At 29.9% G+C, this 11,969-nt stretch overlaps 1 protein-coding gene across 4 annotated transcripts in view; it reads left to right on the forward strand.

The window, feature by feature from the left end:
* The window catches only part of LOC107456822 (dopamine D2-like receptor), a 412,581-nt gene that overhangs the window by 178,100 nt on the left and 222,512 nt on the right, over window positions 1-11,969 (forward strand). For 2 of the 4 annotated variants that reach the window (XM_071180682.1, XM_071180681.1), the window contains exon 2: window positions 8,573-8,623. The gene's annotated coding sequence lies outside the window, so the exon portion shown is untranslated. Of the gene's footprint in view, window positions 1-8,572; window positions 8,624-11,368; window positions 11,546-11,969 lie in introns of those variants that run through there. The other 2 variants (XM_071180683.1, XM_016074782.3) reach the window with 1 other exon arrangement.

Below are 11,969 nucleotides of genomic sequence, written 5' to 3' on the forward strand. Positions count from 1 at the left end.
TTCGGAGTAACATATTTAATTGATTTCAAGATCGCATGCTAATGCAATTAAGAGAAAAACCATTTCGAATGTGAAATACTTGTATATTAAAACTGGTGTAACCGACAGAATTTTGAATGTAATCATGCAAGCGCGCATGCATAGCGTCATTCAGATGCCGTATGTCACTTTGTGGGATGAAGCTCCTTGTACGTTGCACTTGATCAATTAATACGGGAAAAGTTAATGCTAACTGTAGATGGCGCTGAAATTGTAATCCAGTGACGACCCATAAGTGCTCGATTGAGGAAAAATCTGGTGGTCTAGCAGGCCAAGGTGGCACGTAGACATTCTGTGGATCTACATTACTGTACGATGTTGGGTTACAACAGTAGTATGAGGAGGAGCGTTATCCAGTTGAAAATTCCCATTTAAATACCACTCATCAATTTCAACAAAACTGGTTGAATCACCAGGTTGACGAACAAACTTGCAGTCAAGGTGTGTGGAGTAATCATGAGAGTGCTCCAGCTGTCATAGGAAATTGCTCCCCTGACTATAACTCCAGGTGTAGGTCCAATGTGTCATGCCGGAAGCAGGTTGATGGCAGGTGCTCACCAGGCCTCCCTCTAACAATATGTGGCTATCACTGGCACCAAGGCAGAACCAACTTTCATCAAAAAACACATTAGATCTCCACTCTGCCCTCCAATGAGCTCTAACACGACGCCACTCACGTCGTAAATGGTAACAGTTCGTTGTGTCACAGCAGTGCCAACTGCATCTAGAATTTCTGATGCAGACGCAGTACGGTTCTCCAGAGCTATATGCCGTAAACGACAATCTTTCCTCTGAGTAGTGCTACGTGGCAGCCCAGAAATCGGTCTTCTTAAAGCAGTACTTTCTCTTGACCACTACTGTCAATAATCATGCATAGTGGATATATTTCACCCCAGTCTTTCTGTAATATCGCGGAAAGAAAATCCACCTTCTCACAACCCTATAACACGACCACGTTCTAAGTCAGTGAAAATGGTTTCTTCGTCTTTTTAAAGGCATCCCTGCCTAACAGCGACTCACTATGACGAAATTTAACTAAAAAATAACGCTTTCGAACTAGGGATACCCTGATTTGCAGGTTCACAGTTGAGCTGAAAGCGCCAAATTTAAGCGCCAAGCGCGAAATCAAAATAAAACTCATCTTTTAGTTGTATAAACAAGCCCATCAAATCTAGTAGTTTATCAAGAAAAACTCCTTCCAGGCGTTGGGATTTAATAATTTGGTTGTGTAATAATTTGGCTGAAGGAATCTGCATTATAAAACACTTAAATGGTTTTTGCAAATATGTTTTTAATATTATTGCAAATGAGTTTTCTGTAATGGTAAACACAACATTACAATTTGAAACGAATATTAACGAATTTAAAGGCTTAAATAATAGTATTTCGCAATGTAGAATAACACAAAAATGGAAAACTTAACAGAAAATTACACACAAATAGATAAATCATTGAGGAGAAAAAACCGAAAAATATCAGTTATATAATATAGAAACTAAGATAAAGATGTGATAATTTGGCTGAATGAATCTGTTTTAAGAGATAATTAAACAGTTATTGCAAAGTTTTTAATATTATTTCAATTTATTAATATTATTTTATTCATTTAATATTCTTGCAAATAAGTTTTCTGCAATTGTAAACACAATAGAGTAGTACAAACAAATAAATAAGTAATTGAGTGGAAAAGGTGAAAAGTAATCCTGAAACAGAAGATTCATTTACGCATCTAAGTTTTATCTTCTGTTTCTGGAAAAAGTTTATATTTCTAAAATTTTCAATTCTTCAAGAATAAATGGAGAAAAAGTTTTTGTTTTTTTGACCTTATTATTGATTTACGCTTATTTGATTCAAATCTTTTTTTATAGTTTCTTTTGTTGCTTAGTTGCATAGTTACGTTAAAACAGTTTCCATTTCCTTGACAGGAAATGAAAATGTGAAGTATTTATGTTTTCTTTAGATAATAGTTCATAGCTGAAACACATTTTACTCAGTAATTAATCTAGAGCTAATACATTTTTTTCGGTGTATGCTTCTACAATTTTTGCATGTTTTACATTAATATATATTGCAAACTTCTAATAATTCCTAATCTATTGCCTCCAAAGTGTGTATAGATTTTACGTAAAAAACTTAAAAGTCATTAATGTAAACAATTTTCGATCGAATTTGGTATTTTTTGTCTTACTATTTATTGCAATATCGGAAATAAAGGGATTGAAGGGGAAGAAATATTGCAAAATAAATCTATATTTTTCCGTTTAGAATAAAAAAGTAATAAGTTTAATAGCGTCCACTATACTTTAAGTGAGGTCAAGGTCTATAAATTGGACAAAAATAACTGTCAATAAGTTTACAACGATTTCAAAAACTAAGATTAAACTAGATTATCCAAATTGAAAATAAAATTCTGAATACGAATATTTTGAATTTTTTCATTTAAACTTACTTAGTTTAAAAGTGTTCGTAACACTAGAATTGTACATGCACTAAGAAATAACTGTAAATTCTTAAATAGAACTGTTTAAAGATAAATGCAGATCTTTTTCTGTTTTTAATAATTACCGCGAGTTGCCAAAATTTCTTTCTTCGTATATATTTGACAGTTCAAAGCTGTTTTTCATCAGACAGTTTTTTCTATGTTTTTCACCATAATCATATACTAGTCAATTCAAATTCTAGTTTTGGCCATTCAGTTTGTTTACCGTAAAATGGCTTCAGATTATTTTCTGTACTTGATCTTACTTTTCAGAAATTTTTTAGTGGTTTTAAACACCATAGAAATAAAATTGCGATTTGAATTGATTGTCGCATTTATACTCCACTTGATTACTATCTGTATTTAGATATTATTTTTTAGTAATTTAAATTGCCAGACATTTTTATAAGTATTGGCAGTATGGTTTTAGCCAGCCAATAGTATAAACAAAGTACTATTGGCTGTATAGTTTAGTTTTATCGGGCCAATTCTTATAAAAATGTTTATTATGCGTATACACTATATTTTTATGGGTTTTAACACTTAAATACGATTTTAATAGGTAAGATTTTTAACATAAAGTCAGTTTAAGATTTTTCTTCATAACTTAACAGCAGATCTGCCGTGGCTCAGGGGACAGTATGGTAACTTTCCAATGTGCTTAACCAGTTTGAATCCCGGAGACGATTGGACATGCGAATTCTTCTCTTGGCTCGAATCGACCACGATGCTAACATAATTATTTTTTAGAGCTTTTTTCTGAGGTAAAGCAGTGTTAAGATAGAGTTTGCTTGTTGAAATAATAATACTCATCTGCACAAAAAACAGTCAAACATATTGGCATACTGGCACACTAACTAACAGTTTTTTTCTGGAAATCCAACAGATTTTTTTTTACCGTGTAGTATGTTAATTATTATAATTATTCTTAATTCTACACTAATTCTATGTCCACAAGAGAATATAATTATATATATACTAAACTATAATGGTTTATTCTTCTCTTGTTCGTTAACTGCCAAAAATTCAGAAAAGAATATACTTGAATAATAAAGCAAATATGAACTGATGTACAGTGCGCCGGGAAAAAAACAGACCACCCTGAATAACTTTTGAACTAATGATCAGATTTTCACTTTCTTGGATTAAATCTTAAATATTCGAAGAGGTGACTTTAAATATGCTAATAAATTAGTACAGACTATATTTCAAGTCACGAAATCAGACGCACAAACGTACTTTCTCTGACTAAACATACCTACAACTTTAAACATACGACTTCTTCAAAATTTTATTTCTCAGGGACTATTCAATGGATTTCTCTCAAGTTTGTATTTTGCCATGTGCAGTTACGTACTTAAAAATGATGTAAAGAATTGTGTAGCTTAAAAATTTCCGACTGTTATTTAAAAACATGTAAGAAGTAATAAATATTAACTAAAATTTAATTTTTTCATAGAATTTTCTTTGGATAAACGAATTTTATAATTGTGTGTAACTTTTTTTTAATTTGCTTAAAAATTTCTCGAGATGTAGCGAAATACGCAAAAGTAAAATTAACATTAAGGGGTCCAAACTTTGGATCGCTCTCCTAAGAAAGCTATGCGGACCAAAATCCCCAGTTTGCTGCTTACCTTTAAATTTTGGGGTCAGAATCCAAATCCGTCCAAAAAAAGGAATGCTTATTCAGAGAAAGTACGCTTTTGGGTCTGCTTTCTTAAATTCAAATATCGTCTGCACTTATTAATTAGCATATTAGAATTCACCCTGTCAAACCTTTAAGATTAAATTCTCGAACGTAAGGTTTTGATCATTAGATCAAAAGTTATTCAGGGTGGTCCATTGTGTTAGCCGTACTGTACGTCCCCATGAACTATAAAATAATTAATCTTGCTTTCCTTTAAATGATCTCTGCCTTGAATATAATATTTATTCTGGTTAGCTATACTTAGATAATGAGATAAATTGATTAAATTCTGTTTGAATTGACTCTTCTAAAAGATTTTATGAGACCATATCTAATATAAATATGTAAAACTCATACGTAAAGTTACCACTTGCATAATATATAAAACAAAATGCAACTGGAAAATCAAAGAATAAGATAAAAGTTTCTTTAAGATAGTTCAACATTGTATTGAAAAAAATGCAAAAAAAAGTTTACTTGAATTTCAGATATTGAAATTGAAGAACAAAGAAAAACTATTGCAAAGTGTATAAAATTTTAAAATACACTAAAACTATCGTATACTTTTACAGCCGTGAACACCACAAATACAATATTTCATTTCGAAAGTGTTTTAAAGAATTGTTTTCTTTTTCCTAATCAAAAAGTTTCTTTTTAGGTAAAAGAATATCCGAATATTTCCAGTTCTCTATTTTTTAAATGTATTTTATTGGAGAAAAAGCTAGATAAGGAAAAGAAGAATTTATTATGAAAAATCCCAAATTCAAAAAAAAATCCCTTTCAGGATCTCCCTTTGAGATTTAAAGAGTGTTTAAAAATTTTTTATGTCCATCGAATATTTTAGTTGTTGATTTTATTGTTTCACAAACAAGCAGAGTCAGTCGTTTTATAGGCGCGTAGAGTAGATTTATGATTTTTCTGAAAAATGTCAAATTTTATTCATATGAAGAATGGATGAAAACTTTTCGAATACAATCTATTCTTCCAACTCCTTTTTTGGAATATATATTGAGAAAAAAGTCAAAATATTTTGTTTATTGCTTGAGGGAACGAAACCAGTTTTTTTTCCAGAAAAAGGAAATCGAATTTTACCTTTTTTTTTCTACTCTCCCCATACTTCTTATAAGAAATTAAATAATTCGAAAATCCAGGTGGTTTTAATGGTATGTAAAAACGATTTAAGTGATCAACACTGAGTTTTAAAATTCTGAAATAAGTGATAGCCCACCCCGGGTGCATTAAAATTCTTACTACTTTGGGAATAAAAAAATGTATTTAAATCAGGCTTGATTTAGTTATTAAGCATAATAAAGTGCTCATAAATCAGAATAAAAATATTGCGTAAAATATCTGATTAAATCAGTTATAAAGTATGCAAATGTAAAACGCATTATTTGTAAAAAATTATTAAGCATCTTTTCATTAGTAAGTTTTATTTTTTCTGAATAATGCACGCATGGGGTGACCTCGGGATCATGATAAAATATGTATATAGTTTTCAAGCTGGAATTGATTGATTTAACTATTTGGTATAAAATAATGTAGAAATTATTAGGTTTAAAAGTTTATTAAATATCTCTTCACGTGTAGATATTTTTTTAATCTGTTTGATAATGAAGTCATGCAATATTGGGCTTCTGATAAAGATTACATAAAATTTGATATTAGTTCTAAATTAGAGGAAAAGGAAGAAAAATCTTCTGTTTTCAGTCATAAGATTAGAATTTGTAAGCATTTATTAAATATCGCTTGAACCATAAGTATTATTTCTTCTGAATAATTCAGGTCTCGGGAGAGCTTGGGCTCGTGATAAGGCATTCATGAAATTTTTTATTACTTCAAAATTAAAAAATAAGTATAAAAATCAGATTTATTTATTAAATATAAAAATAAAATTTCATGGGGTGTGAAAAGTTTTAAAATTTCTCTTGATCTAGTTAAGATTCAACTCGGGTGAAATATGAAATCTTGGGGCTCTTCAAAAAGTTTTCATAAAATTATGAACTATTTTTGAAACAAAAAATTGTATGAAACTCTGCTGGATTTATTTATTAACAATGAAAAAATGTAAAAAAAAATATTAAACAGCCTTTAATTTATTAATATTGTTTAATTAGAACAAAACTAATTAATTTTTTATAGATAATTCCTCTAAATCTTGATATATTTTGGCTTGATATACACCGAAGAGCCATTACATTATGACCACCCTCCATCTATAACAATGGGCTCGCCCAGGTTTTCATGGTTTCTAGCCCAGGAACAATGTTTTCATGGGGCACATTAGGACCCATAATCCTGATAGAACAATCCCTGACGTCTGTAAGCTACAGTCCAGGTTCACCCATTCATGGTAACAGTTTTTCGTGAGGGGGATGGTGTTTACCAACACGATAATGCACCATGTCATAAGGGTCGAATCGTCGAGGAACATTCCAGTGACTTTCAAGTCATGTCGTGGCCCCCAAATTCCCCTGACCTTAATCCAATAGAGCATTTGTGGTCCTACTTGTAAAACTTAATTCGTGCTGCCACGCTACCCCCTCACAATGTGAGGGAATTGCAGGACCAGTAGGTGAGCGCTTGGTACCAGATACCTCAGACTACCTGTCAGCACCTTGTGGAATCAATGCCACGACGGGTGCTAGCAGTTTTGAGATCTAAAGGTGGTCCTGCATGTTATTAGCAAGGTGGTCAAAATGTAATGGCTCTTCGGTGTATACTTACTATATTTTGGACATGGGGGCAAAAAACAATTCTTAACATTCTCATGGTTGGAAGACTGGACCGTTAAAAAGGAGGCTAAGGTCACATTTTCTAAAATATTTCACGGAGAAAAAAAATTCTAGTAAATTAAATTTACTGTATGGTAATGATATTTCTTTAAAATAAAAACTATAATTCTAGATACTGAAACCAAAATGCACTTTAACTCACTGGCGGTTTATCGAATGGGCAAAATTGGAAGAAAGTTTCACCCAATACGCTATTTCCTTATCTAATAACATGAAAAAACAGGTTTTGCTATTCAGAGAAGACTACAATTTAAAATACGGCTTTTTACTAGCAGAACCATCATGAGTTAAGCCATTAATTTGGTAATTTTTTTGATCATATGACAACAGTTTACCGGATTTTCTAGTTTTCAAAATTATAGTTCTTATTTTTACATATTTAGTAAAAAATACAAACTGAAATGTAAATTTATCCGAATGAATGGTTTTTATGCTACGCTCTGAAGGAATCGTTATAAAATTTCCACATTTGCCATATTTTTAACGCTTTATAAAACCATATTTTGCTGTTTATTTTATCACAATAATTACCAAAACGTTTCGGTAGAAATTTTTGAGATTTTTGGTATTACCATAGAGCCAGAAACATGGTGAATTTTACCATATTCTGGTAGTTTTGATCACACTAAAGTTTTTTTCAGGAAACAATTGCTTATGTAATAGAATGTATAAAAATACTACCAAATAGTAAGAAAAAGAGGTTCTGAATTTAAAAATTGAATTATCTAAGTAATGATGCTTTTTTTGAACAGTCTTTCAAATGCTAAAGTACGTTTCGGACTAAATTGGAGCGAGGGAAAAACATTGAATGATACCAAATAAAATCGCTTACATTGTAACATAAAAGGTAGGAAAAATATGATAAAGTGGAAAAACACCCTTCTAAGTTTCAGCATTACTTTAATTTCAATTGGGGGCAATTGAAATTGAAGCAATGCTGAAACTTAGAGGGGTGTTTTTCCACTTTATCAGATTTTCCTACCTTTTTAACTTCAAAACGAAAAATTTCAAAAAAAAACTTTAAAACGTGTTGAACCATGATGTTGTTTAAATTCGCTAGAATAATCATACGGTCTTGGCTGAATCATATTATTGTAATCCTTTGCGAACTCAATAACCCAATGTTAAAATTCAAACTGTGAATGATTCGAGTTGAATTCAATTTATTTTTCTTCATGTTGCTTTTATACATATTCTTACTTACAGAATTTACTGATGTTTTAATGTTAGACCTTGGACCGGTTTTTATGGTTAAGTGCAGATGCCGCCAGGTTAAATTATAGCAAATAATAATCTCTTTTCTTTCGACTAATATGTGATGACATTCATCTCAAGGGAATGAAAGGAGCAAATATGGCGCAAATACAACCAAACAAACAAACAAACTGCGAAATTAAGGTTAATACTTATTTGGTGATGCATAATACGCTTGTAAACAACGGTTAATATATTTTAATAATGCATGTTTTAAATAATAAACATAAAAATAATAATTCAACAGTTTGCTATATTATATTTCTGTTTATTTTTATACCTTTTTTATATAAAATATTTATATAACCTTTCTTTCAGATCATTTTCAAGATGCCATATATATAAAAAAGGATAAAGTTAAAGTAACAGGTAATATTTTTGTTTGTAAATTTTGATGAATGAGTTTATATTTTAAAGTAAAGTATTTTGAAAAATGTGAAACTTTTGATTTAGATTTGTTTTAAAGATTTGTTTTAAATTCTCGTTATTTAGAAAAAAAAGTAAGTAAATTCACGGGGGGCCAAAAAATTTTCCAAAGTTTTTCAATTTTCTTTCTCAAGGCAAATTCAGACAGAGAAGCAAGTGCTAAATCAATGTATTCACATTTTATAGAAAAGTATTTCAAGCATACATCCATACTTAGAAAAAAGTTTTTTACTATATTAATAAAATTTCATGAAATTATTTTAATATAATTAATGCATAATGATTTCTTGGGCCTAACTGTAACCAACTGTTGCTTTGCAGTTTATATTTTAAAGTTTGATTCCAACTTTACGAGTTGAATTTGAAATTTGAGCAATATACATAACAAAATATGCAGTTAATAACGTGAATAAAAATGCATTTTAATGCAGTTTATTTTCGAACAAAATCATGCAATTTTTACACTTAATTAATTTTACATCAATGAGAAGAAAAAAAAAGTACTAGTTTTCACTAAAAAGTATCTTTTATAGTTTTTTATAGAATTAATATGAATTAATTTTAACGATTAATCTGAAACTACGATCAATAAACCTGAAACCTATTTCAGAAAATGCAAACATTTATTTTCCGAAATATTCCGTTAATAGGACGTCATCATTAAATGATCAAGCAATTTATTACCCATTCAGAATATTCAAGTTTTATATTTATCTTACTTTAATTTATATTACAAACCACCCGAGTGCAAGAATAGAACAAAACCGTTTCAACTTTAAAGTTGATAATGTTATTTAGATGCAACATCAAAGTCAAATCGAATGATGATTCGGCTATTTACAAAACTACCACCAGATTCATTACAGCCATTAGCAATAAAATAATGGGTTTTAGAAATAACGTATGTATAGAAATGCATAATCGCATATTATCTCTAAATACATATTATCTCTAAATACATATCTCAAGACTGTTCAATTATCGCAGTCATTGAATGGCTGTCAGAAGATACATAATTTATCGTACAAAACTCAATTCTGCATGGTATAAAGATTTAATGGCCTGACAAATTTTCGTAATTGCATGTTTGATAAACGAAAAATAACGCTTACGCTATCCTCGGGAGCTTTACATCAAAAAATAATTGCGTGCACTCTCATTTGTCCTGTTTTCCTGTCTTTAAAATTCCTGTGCAATATAATCAGGTTATTAAAACAAATATCTCAGTAGTTGCTTTGTTGTAATTTGAAAGAAGGAATAATTTCAAGATGAATAATTATTCCTTTGAGATTTGTTTGAAACTGTGTTAATATCTTTTATCTAAAGTGGAGATCTGATTGAAATTTTGTATTACACTTATACCTGAGCAGAAATTTATTTAATTAAACTGATAGGTGTCGTTAATGAGTGTAGTCTCTTGGTCGTTCATAAAGTATGGTGCTTAGACTTCAGTTTAGAAAAGTATTTGTTCTATAAATTGTTTCTTTGCATGGTTGTGCAAAAGAGAGATAAATTTTGCTTTCGGAAATGTGTACTTTCTATGTACAGTGCGCAAAAAGAATATACGGACCACCCTGAGTTACTTTTTGAATAATCGGTCAAATAGTTTCTGAAAAACTGAATTTCAAAAGCGCAACTTTTTAAATGTTTGATTTCTCAGGAATATTTCGACCAATTTCTCTCAAATTTTGCATTTTGACATGCAAAATTACATTTTTTTTAAATAATGTAAAAAAATTGCCTACCTTGCAATTTAAAATTTCGTCTATTATTAAATAAAATTATAACAATAATTAGCATTTACTAAATATAATATAAATATTTTACATGAACTTACCTTTTGATAAAAGAATTTTATACATGTATGCAAAAAATTTTTAATTCGCTTAAAAATTTCTTGAGATATAGAGAAATGTGCAAAAAATACAACTAACATTAAGGGGTCCGAATTTTGAAATGCTGTTTTTACCAAACTATTTGGACGTCTATATTTTCCAGATTTCAACTATCCCCTATATTTTAGGGATACCTGTTTACTATTACCCTGCTTACTTTAAATACTAATAATATATATTGTACAGGAACTGTAAATTTAACTGTCAGGCATAAGACCTAGTTTAAGATCAGTAATTATGAATGGATGAAAAAGCTTCATATTAAGTAGTGGTTCCATCGAAAAAAGTTTTATAATTAGGGTTCTACAGTCAAAAAAATTGGGTACCGCAAGATAAACTTTTGGCTTTGGAAAGAAAATTATAGGGAAATAGTAACCTTGAAGCCTCCTTTATTTTTCCTCCAAAAAAGCTACGTGTATTTAGCTTCATATAATTAAGATTCATGACCAAAAAGTATTTCCAACAATTGGCGGAAAAAAATTTGACTCCAAGAAAATTATTATCTTTATAATTAGAACACTGATAAAATCATCTGACAAAGTTTGAGGTCCTGTTTACACTAAATACTAATCCTGCGGAAACAAATTTTAAGCAAATTTACTTGTAAATTATAAAATAGAGGTTTTTAAAAATAAGTTGCTTAATATGCGAGTAAAAGGAAAATATCTTTCCAACAATGTCATGTAAAGTCAATTTGCTGCCAAAATGTCAAAATAAGAGAGAACTGTAACACCTGTTAAAATTTAACTCGGCTGAGTGCCGACGATGCGGAAAAATATTTTTAATTATAAACTATAAGATTACCTCGGCATATTGTTTTTAAAGTTTGTGTTCTTCAAATTAATATTATGATTATTTTGTGCATTCAATGTACTAAACGGTATGAATACAGCTGTTATGTGGTTTTTAAAAATTGAATATTAAACCAATGACGTGACGTTTTGCAAATTTTCAGTGTAATCTATAAAATGTAAGTTTTATGATATTTATATATTTATGTAATTGTGATTAAATATTAATTCCTTATCAGGCCATATACATTTTTAAATACACATTGTGCTTGTTTATAATATATCAAACTTATATTATAATTATAAGCTTTTCAATTTTTGAATTTTTAAATTCAGCTTTTTTTTCATTAATGTGTTAGTTATTGTTTAACTTTATTGTTTGGTGTTAAAACGCAGTTAAAAGTCATTTACGACGAGCAGTCCGCAAAAAAAAAAAAAACGAATCACCCTGAATAACTTTCGTTCTAATGACCGGATTTTCACGAACTAAGTGTCAATCTTAATGGTTCCTGGGGGTGACCTCAAATATGCTAATTAATTAGTGCTAACTATTAATTAAGTTACGAAATCAGACACAAAAACGTACTTTCTCTGAATAAACAT

The sequence above is a fragment of the Parasteatoda tepidariorum genome, chromosome 5 (genome assembly GCF_043381705.1).
Source record: "Parasteatoda tepidariorum isolate YZ-2023 chromosome 5, CAS_Ptep_4.0, whole genome shotgun sequence".
NCBI lineage: Eukaryota > Metazoa > Arthropoda > Arachnida > Araneae > Theridiidae > Parasteatoda > Parasteatoda tepidariorum.